General features: G+C 42.6%; 1 non-coding gene across 1 annotated transcript; it reads right to left on the reverse strand.

Annotated features, from left to right (window-relative positions):
- Positions 1-4360: 4360 nt before the first annotated feature.
- On the reverse strand, positions 4361-4433 carry trnaa-cgc. The gene has a single exon. It is a non-coding gene; the product is annotated as a tRNA-Ala (tRNA).
- Positions 4434-9573: the final 5140 nt, after the last annotated feature.

The raw sequence follows: 9573 nt of genomic DNA on the forward strand, positions 1-9573 counted from the left end.
AGTATGAAATCTCAATGACCGCACTGCCAAATCCCTCGTCCATAAGAAAGGATATTTTTAAAAAGTATGCTTGCTTCAGCTGTCTAAAAGTATTTTTCATGGTAGTTCAGTAAAGGTTGAAGTAGTGACTGCAGTAAGCCCAGTGGTGGAAATAGTTGTATTGTTGGGTTAGTATCCAGAGCTACAACAACAATGTGTGCTGATTGAACCAAACTAAATAGTTGGAGGATGCAGGCATCGATCCCGCTACCTCTCACATGCTAAGCAAGCACTCTACCATTTGAGCTAATCCCCTGCACCTCCAAAAGAAGTATGAGATCTCAATGACCGCACTGCCAAATCCCTCTAAATAGTTGGAGGATGCAGGCATCGATCCCGCTCCCTCTCACATGCTAAGCAAGTGCTCTGCCATTTGAGCTAATCCCCCAGTGTCTCCAACATGAAGTATGAAATCTCAATGACCGCACTGCCAAATCCCTCGTCCATAAGAAAGGATAATTTTTAAAAAGTATGCTTGCTTCAGCTGTCTAAAAGTATTTTTCATGGTAGTTCAGTAAAGGTTGAAGTAGTGACTGCAGTAAGCCCAGTGGTGGAAATAGTTGTATTGTTGGGTTAGTATCCAGAGCTACAACAACAATGTGTGCTGATTGAACCAAACTAAATAGTTGGAGGATGCAGGCATCGATCCCGCTCCCTCTCACATGCTAAGCGAGCGCTCTACCATTTGAGCTAATCCCCCTGCGCCTCCAATAAGAAGTATGAAATCTCAATGACCGCACTGCCAAATCCCTCGTCCATTAGAAAGGATACTTTTTTTAAAGTATGCTTGCTTCAGCTGTCTAAAAGTATTTTTCATGGTAGTTCAGTAAAGGTTGAAGTAGTGACTGCAGTAAGCCCAGTGGTGGAAATAGTTGTATTGTTGGGTTAGTATCCAGAGCTACAACAACAATGTGTGCTGATTGAACCAAACTAAATAGTTGGAGGATGCAGGCATCGATCCCACTACCTCTCACATGCTAACCAAGCGCTCTACCATTTGAGCTAATCCCCCTGCACCTCCAAAAAGAAGTATGAGATCTCAATGACCGCACTGCCAAATCCCTCTAAATAGTTGGAGGATGCAGGCATCGATCCCGCTCCCTCTGACATGCTAAGCAAGTGCTCTGCCATTTGAGCTAATCCCCCTACGTCTCCAACAAGAAGTATGAAATCTCAATGACCGCACTGCCAAATCCCTCGTCCATAAGAAAGGATATCTTTTAAAAAGTATGCTTGCTTCAGCTGTCTAAAAGTATTTTTCATGGTAGTTCAGTAAAGGTTGAAGTAGTGACTGCAGTAAGCCCAGTGGTGGAAATAGTTGTATTGTTGGGTTAGTATCCAGAGCTACAACAACAATGTGTGCTGATTGAACCAAACTAAATAGTTGGAGGATGCAGGCATCGATCCCGCTACCTCTCACATGCTAAGCAAGCGCTCTACCATTTGAGCTAATCCCCCTGCACCTCCAAAAGAAGTATGAGATCTTGACCGCACTGCCAAATCCCTCTAAATAGTTGGAGGATGCAGGCATCGATCCCGCTCCCTCTCACATGCTAAGCAAGTGCTCTGCCATTTGAGCTAATCCCCCAGTGCCTCCAACATGAAGTATGAAATCTCAATGACCGCACTGCCAAATCCCTCGTCCATAAGAAAGGATAATTTTTAAAAAGTATGCTTGCTTCAGCTGTCTAAAAGTATTTTTCATGGTGGTTCAGTAAAGGTTGAAGTAGTGACTGCAGTAAGCCCAGTGGTGGAAATAGATGTATTGTTGGGTTAGTATCCAGAGCTACAACAATAATGTGTGCTGATTGAACCAAACTAAATAGTTGGAGGATGAAGGCATCGATCCCGCTACCTCTCACATGCTAATAGAGCGCTCTACCATTTGAGCTAATCCCCCTGCGCCTCCAACAAGAAGTATGACATCTCAATGACCGCACTGCCAAATCCCTCGTCCATAAGAAAGGATACTTTTTAAAAAGTATGCTTGCTTCAGCTGTCTAAAAGTATTTTTCATGGTAGTTCAGTAAAGGTTGAAGTAGTGACTGCAGTAAGCCCAGTGGTGGAAATAGTTGTATTGTTGGGTTAGTATCCAGAGCTACAACAACAATGTGTGCTGATTGAACCAAACTAAATAGTTGGAGGATGCAGGCATCGATCCCGCTACCTCTCACATGCTAAGTGAGCGCTCTACCATTTGAGCTAATCCCCCTGCACCTCCAACAAGAAGTATGAAATCTCAATGACCGCACTGCCAAATCCCTCGTCCATAAGAAAGGATATTTTTTAAAAAGTATGCTTGCTTCAGCTGTCTAAAAGTATTTTTCATGGTAGTTCAGTAAAGGTTGAAGTAGTGACTGCAGTAAGCCCAGTGGTGGAAATAGTTGTATTGTTGGGTTAGTATCCAGAGCTACAACAACAATGTGTGCTGATTGAACCAAACTAAATAGTTGGAGGATGTGGGCATCGATCCCACTACCTCTCACATGCAAAGCAAGCGCTCTACCATTTGAGCTAATCCCCTGCACCTCCAACAAGAAGTATGAAATCTCAATGACCGCACTGCCAAATCCCTCGTCCATAAGAAAGGATACTTTTTAAAAAGTATGCTTGCTTCAGCTGTCTAAAAGTATTTTTCATGGTAGTTCAGTAAAGGTTGAAGTAGTGACTGCAGTAAGCCCAGTGGTGGAAATAGTTGTATTGTTGGGTTAGTATCCAGAGCTACAACAACAATGTGTGCTGATTGAACCAAACTAAATAGTTGGAGGATGCAGGCATCGATCCCACTACCTCTCGCATGCAAAGCAAGCACTCTACTATTTGAGCTAATCCACCAGCGCCTCCAATTATAAGTATGAAATCTCAATGACCGCACTGCCAAATCCCTCGTCCATAAGAAAGGATACTTTCTAAAAAGTATGCTTGCTTCAGCTGTCTAAAAGTATTTTTCATGGTAGTTCAGTAAAGGTTGAAGTAGTGACTGCAGTAAGCCCAGTGGTGGAAATAGTTGTATTGTTGGGTTAGTATCCAGAGCTACAACAACAATGTGTGCTGATTGAACCAAACTAAATAGTTGGAGGATGCAGGCATCGATCCCACTACCTCTCGCATGCTAAGCGAGCGCTCTACCATTTGAGCTAATCCCCCTGCGCCTCCAACAAGAAGTATGAAATCTCAATGACCGCACTGCCAAATCCCTCGTCCATAAGAAAGGATACTTTTTAAAAAGTATGCTTGCTTCAGCTGTCTAAAAGTATTTTTCATGGTAGTTCAGTAAAGGTTGAAGTAGTGACTGCAGTAAGCCCAGTGGTGGAAATAGTTGTATTGTTGGGTTAGTATCCAGAGCTACAACAACAATGTGTGCTGATTGAACCAAACTAAATAGTTGGAGGATGCAGGCATCGATCCCGCTACCTCTCACATGCTAAGTGAGCACTCTACCATTTGAGCTAATCCCCCTGCACCTCCAACAAGAAGTATGAAATCTCAATGACCGCACTGCCAAATCCCTCGTCCATTAGAAAGGATACTTTTTAAAAAGTATGCTTGCTTCAGCTGTCTAAAAGTTTTTTTCATGGTAGTTCAGTAAAGGTTGAAGTAGTGACTGCAGTAAGCCAAGTGGTGGAAATAGTTGTATTGTTGGGTTTGTATCCAGAGCAACAACAACAATGTGTGCTGATTGAACCAAACTAAATAGTTGGAGGATGTGGGTATCAATCCCACTACCTCTCACATGCTAAGCGAGCACTCTACCATTTGAGCTAATCCCCCTGCACCTCCAACAAGAAGTATGAAATCTCAATGACCGCACTGCCAAATCCCTCGTCCATAAGAAAGGATACTTTCTAAAAAGTATGCTTGCTTCAGCTGTCTAAAAGTATTTTTCATGGTAGTTCAGTAAAGGTGGAAGTAGAGACTGCAGTAAGCCAAGTGGTGGAAATAGTTGTATTGTTGGGTTAGTATCCAGAGCAACAACAACAATGTGTGCTGATTGAACCAAACTAAATAGTTGGAGGATGCGGGCATCGATCCCACTACCTCTCGCATGCAAAGCAAGCACTCTACTATTTGAGCTAATCCCCCTGCCCTCCAATTATAAGTATGAAATCTCAATGACCGCACTGCCAAATCCCTCGTCCATTAGAAAGGATACTTTTTAAAAAGTATGCTTGCTTCAGCTGTCTAAAAGTTTTTTTCATGGTAGTTCAGTAAAGGTTGAAGTAGTGACTGCAGTAAGCCAAGTGGTGGAAATAGTTGTATTGTTGGGTTTGTATCCAGAGCAACAACAACAATGTGTGCTGATTGAACCAAACTAAATAGTTGGAGGATGTGGGCATCGATCCCACTACCTCTCGCATGCGAAGCGAGCGCTCTACCATTTGAGCTAATCCCCCTGCACCACCAACAAGAAGTATGAAATCTCAATGACCGCACTGCCAAATCCCTCGTCCATAAGAAAGGATACTTTTTAAAAAGTATGCTTGCTTCAGCTGTCTAAAAGTATTTTTCATGGTAGTTCAGTAAAGGTTGAAGTAGTGACTGCAGTAAGCCCAGTGGTGGAAATAGTTGTATTGTTGGGTTAGTATCCAGAGCTACAACAACAATGTGTGCTGATTGAACCAAACTAAATAGTTTGAGGATGCAGGCATCGATCCCACTACCTCTCACATGCTAAGGGAGCGCTCTACCATTTGAGCTACTCCCCCTGTGCCTCCAATAAGAAGTATGAAATCTCAATTACGGCACTGCCAGATCCCTCGTCCCTAAGAAAGGATACTTGCTTCAGCTGTCTAAAAGTATTTTTCATGGTAGTTCAGTAAAGGTTGAAGTAGTGACTGCAGTAAGCCCAGTGGTGGAAATAGTTGTATTGTTGGGTTAGTATCCAGAGCTACAACAACAATGATTGAACCAAACTAAATAGTTGGAGGATGCAGGCATCGATCCCGCTACCTCTCACATGCTAAGCGAGCACTCTAACATTTGAGCTAATCCCCCTGTGCTTCCAACAAGAAGTATGAAATCTCAATGACCGCACTGCCAAATCCCTCATCCATAAGAAAGGATAATTTTTAAAAAGTATGCTTGCTTCAGCTGTTTAAAAGTTTTTTTCATGGTAGTTCAGTAAAGGTTGAAGTAGTGACTGCAGTAAGCCCAGTGGTGGAAATAGTTGTATTGTTGGGTTAGTATCCAGAGCTACAACAACAATGTGTGCTGATTGAACCAAACTAAATAGTTGGAGGATGCGGGCATCGATCCCGCTACCTCTCACATGATAAGCAAGCACTCTACCATTTGAGCTAATCCCCCTGCACCTCCAACAAGAAGTATGAAATCTCAATGACCGCACTGCCAAATCCCTCATCCATAAGAAAGGATACTTTTTAAAAAGTATGCTTGCTTCAGCTGTCTAAAAGTATTTTTCATGGTAGTTCAGTAAAGGTTGAAGTAGTGACTGCAGTAAGCCCAGTGGTGGAAATAGTTGTATTGTTGGGTTAGTATCCAGAGCTACAACAACAATGTGTGCTGATTGAACCAAACTAAATAGTTGGAGGATGCGGGCATCGATCCCGCTACCTCTCGCAAGCTAAGTGAGCGCTCTACCATTTGAGCTAATCCCCCTGCATCTCCAACCAGAAGTATGAAATCTCAATGACCGCACTGCCAAATCCCTCGTCCATAAGAAAGGATCATTTTTAAAAAGTATGCTTGCTTCAGCTGTCTAAAAGTATTTTTCATGGTAGTTCAGTAAAGGTTGAAGTAGGGAATGCAGTAAGCCCAGTGGTGGAAATAGTTGTTTTGTTGGGTTAGTATCCAGAGCTACAACAACAATGTGTGCTGATTGAACCAAACTAAATAGTTTGAGGATGCAGGTATCGATCCCGCTACCTCTGACATGCTAAGCGAGCGCTCTACCATTTGAGCTAATCCCCCTTTGCCTCCAACAAGAAGTATGAAATCTCAATGACCTCACTGCCAAATCCCTCGTCCATAAGAAAGGATACTTTTTAAAAAGTATGCTTGCTTCATCTGTCTAAAAGTATTTTTCATGGTAGTTCAGTAAAGGTTGAAGTAGTGACTGCAGTAAGCCCAGTGGTGGAAATAGTTGTATTGTTGGGTTCGTATCCAGAGCTACAACAACAATGATTGAACCAAACGAAATAGTTGGAGGATGCGGGCATCGATCTGCTACCTCTCTCATGCTAAGCGAGCGCTCTACCATTTGAGCTAATCCCTGTGCCTCCAACAAGAAGTATGAAATCTCAATGACCGCACTGCCAAATCCCTCGTCCATAAGAAAGGATACTTTTTTAAAAAGTATGCTTGCTTCAGCTGTCTAAAAATATTTTTCATGGTAGTTCAGTAAAGGTTGAAGTAGTGACTGCAGTAAGCCCAGTGGTGGAAATAGTTGTATTGTTGGGTTAGTATCCAGAGCTACAACAACAATGTGTGCTGATTGAACCAAACTAAATAGTTGGAGGATGCAGGCATCGATCCCGCTACCTCTCACATGCTAAGCGAGCGCTCTACCATTTGAGCTAATCCCCCTGTGCTTCCAACAAGAAGTATGAAATCTCAATAACCGCACTGCCAAATCCCTCGTCCATAAGAAAGGATACTTTTTTAAAGTATGCTTGCTTCATCTGTCTAAAAGTATTTTTCATGGTAGTTCAGTAAAGGTTGAAGTAGGACTGCAGTAAGCCCAGTGGTGGAAATAGTTGTTTTGTTGGGTTAGTATCCAGAGCTACAACAACAATGTGTGCTGATTGAACCAAACTAAATAGTTTGAGGATCCAGGCATCGATCCCGCTACCTCTCACATGCTAAGCAAGCGCTCTACCATTTGAGCTACTCCCCCTGTGCCTCCAATAAGAAGTATGAAATCTCAATGACCGCACTGCCAAATCCCTCGTCCATAAGAAAGGATACTTTTTAAAAATATGCTTGCTTCAGCTGTCTAAAAGTATTTTTCATGGTAGTTCAGTAAAGGTTGAAGTAGTGACTGCAGTAAGCCCAGTGGTGGAAATAGTTGTATTGTTGGGTTAGTATCCAGAGCTACAACAACAATGTGTGCTGATTGAACCAAACTAAATAGTTGGAGGATGCAGGCATCGATCCCGCTACCTCTCACATGCTAAGCGAGCGCTCTACCATTTGAGCTAATCCCCTGTGCTTCCAACAAGAAGTATGAAATCTCAATGACCGCACTGCCAAATCCCTCGTCCATAAGAAAGGATAACTTTTTTTAAAAAGTATGCTTGCTTCAGCTGTCTAAAAGTTTTTTCATGGTAGTTCAGTAAAGGTTGAAGTAGTGACTGCAGTAAGCCCAGTGGTGGAAATAGTTGTATTGTTGGGTTAGTATCCAGAGCTACAACAACAATGATGATTGAACCAAACTAAATAGTTGGAGGATGCGGGCATCGATTCTGCTACCTCTCTCATGCTAAGCGAGCGCTCTACCATTTGAGCTAATCCCCCTGTGCCTCCAACAAGAAGTATGAAATCTCAATGACCGCACTGCCAAATCCCTCGTCCATAAGAAAGGATACTTTTTTTAAAGTATGCTTGCTTCAGCTGTCTAAAAGTATTTTTCATGGTAGTTCAGTAAAGGTTGAAGTAGTGACTGCAGTAAGCCCAGTGGTGGAAATAGTTGTATTGTTGGGTTAGTATCCAGAGCTACAACAACAATGTGTGCTGATTGAACCAAACTAAATATTTGGAGGATGCAGGCATCGATCCCGCTACCTCTCACATGCTAAGCGAGCGCTCTACCATTTGAGCTAATCCCCCTGTGCCTCCAACAAGAAGTATGAAATCTCAATGACCTCACTGCCAAATCCCTCGTCCATAAGAAAGGATACTTTTTAAAAAGTATGCTTGCTTCATCTGTCTAAAAGTATTTTTCATGGTAGTTCAGTAAAGGTTGAAGTAGGGACTGCAGTAAGCCCAGTGGTGGAAATAGTTGTTTTGTTGGGTTAGTATCCAGAGCTACAACAACAATGTGTGCTGATTGAACCAAACTAAATAGTTGGAGGATGCAGGCATCGATCCCGCTACCTCTCGCATGCTAAGCGAGCGCTCTACCATTTGAGCTAATCCCCCTGTGCCTCCAATAAGAAGTATGAAATCTCAATGACCGCACTGCCAAATCCCTCGTCCATAAGAAAGGATATTTTTAAGAAAGGATACTTGCTTCAGCTGTCTAAAAGTATTTTTCATGGTAGTTCAGTAAAGGTTGAAGTAGTGACTGCAGTAAGCCCAGTGGTGGAAATAGTTGTATTGTTGGGTTAGTATCCAGAGCTACAACAACAATGTGTGCTGATTGAACCAAACTAAATAGTTGGAGGATGAGGGTATCGATCCCGCTACCTCTCACATGCTAAGCGAGCAATCTACCATTTGAGCTAATCCCCTGGAGCTCCAATCAAGAAGTATGAAATCTCAATGACCGCACTGCCAAATCCCTCGTCCATAAGAAAGGATACTTTTTTAAAAAGTATGCTTGCTTCAGCTGTCTAAAAGTATTTTTCATGGTAGTTCAGTAAAGGTTGAAGTAGTGACTGCAGTAAGCCCAGTGGTGGAAATAGTTGTATTGTTGGGTTAGTATCCAGAGCTACAACAACAATGTGTGCTGATTGAACCAAACTAAATAGTTGGAGGATGCAGGCATCGATCCCGCTACCTCTCACATGCTAAGCGAGCACTCTACCATTTGAGCTAATCCCCCTGTGCCTCCAACAAGAAGTATGAAATCTCAATGACCGCACTGCCAAATCCCTCATCCCTAAGAAAGGATACTTTTTTAAAAATATGCTTGCTTCAGCTGTCTAAAAGTATTTTTCATGGTAGTTCAGTAAAGGTTGAAGTAGTGACTGCAGTAAGCCCAGTGGTGGAAATAGTTGTATTGTTGGGTTAGTATCCAGAGCTACAACAACAATGTGTGCTGATTGAACCAAACTAAATAGTTGGAGGATGAGGGCATCGATCCCGCTACCTCTCGCATGCTAAGCGAGCGCTCTACCATTTGAGCTAATCCCCCTGGAGCTCCAATCAAAAGTATGAAATCTCAATGACCGCACTGCCAAATCCCTCGTCCATAAGAAAGGATAATTTTTAAAAAGTATGCTTGCTTCAGCTGTCTAAAAATTTTTTTATGGTAGTTCAGTAAAGGTTGAAGTAGGGAATGCAGTAAGCCCAGTGGTGGAAATAGTTGTATTGTTGGGTTAGTATCCAGAGCTACAACAACAATGTGTGCTGATTGAACCAAACTAAATAGTTGGAGGATGCGGGCATCGATCCCGCTACCTCTCACATGCTAAGCGAGCGCTCTACCATTTGAGCTACTCCCCCTGTGCCTCCAATAAGAAGTATGAAATCTCAATGACCGCACTGCCAAATCCCTCGTCCATAAGAAAGGATACTTTTTTAAAAAGTATGCTTGCTTCAGCTGTCTAAAAGTATTTTTCATGGTAGTTCAGTAAAGGTTGAAGTAGTGACTGCAGTAAGCCCAGTGGTGGAAATAGTTGTATTGTTGGG

This window comes from Oncorhynchus gorbuscha, unplaced genomic scaffold, assembly GCF_021184085.1.
Source record: "Oncorhynchus gorbuscha isolate QuinsamMale2020 ecotype Even-year unplaced genomic scaffold, OgorEven_v1.0 Un_scaffold_1990, whole genome shotgun sequence".
NCBI lineage: Eukaryota > Metazoa > Chordata > Actinopteri > Salmoniformes > Salmonidae > Oncorhynchus > Oncorhynchus gorbuscha.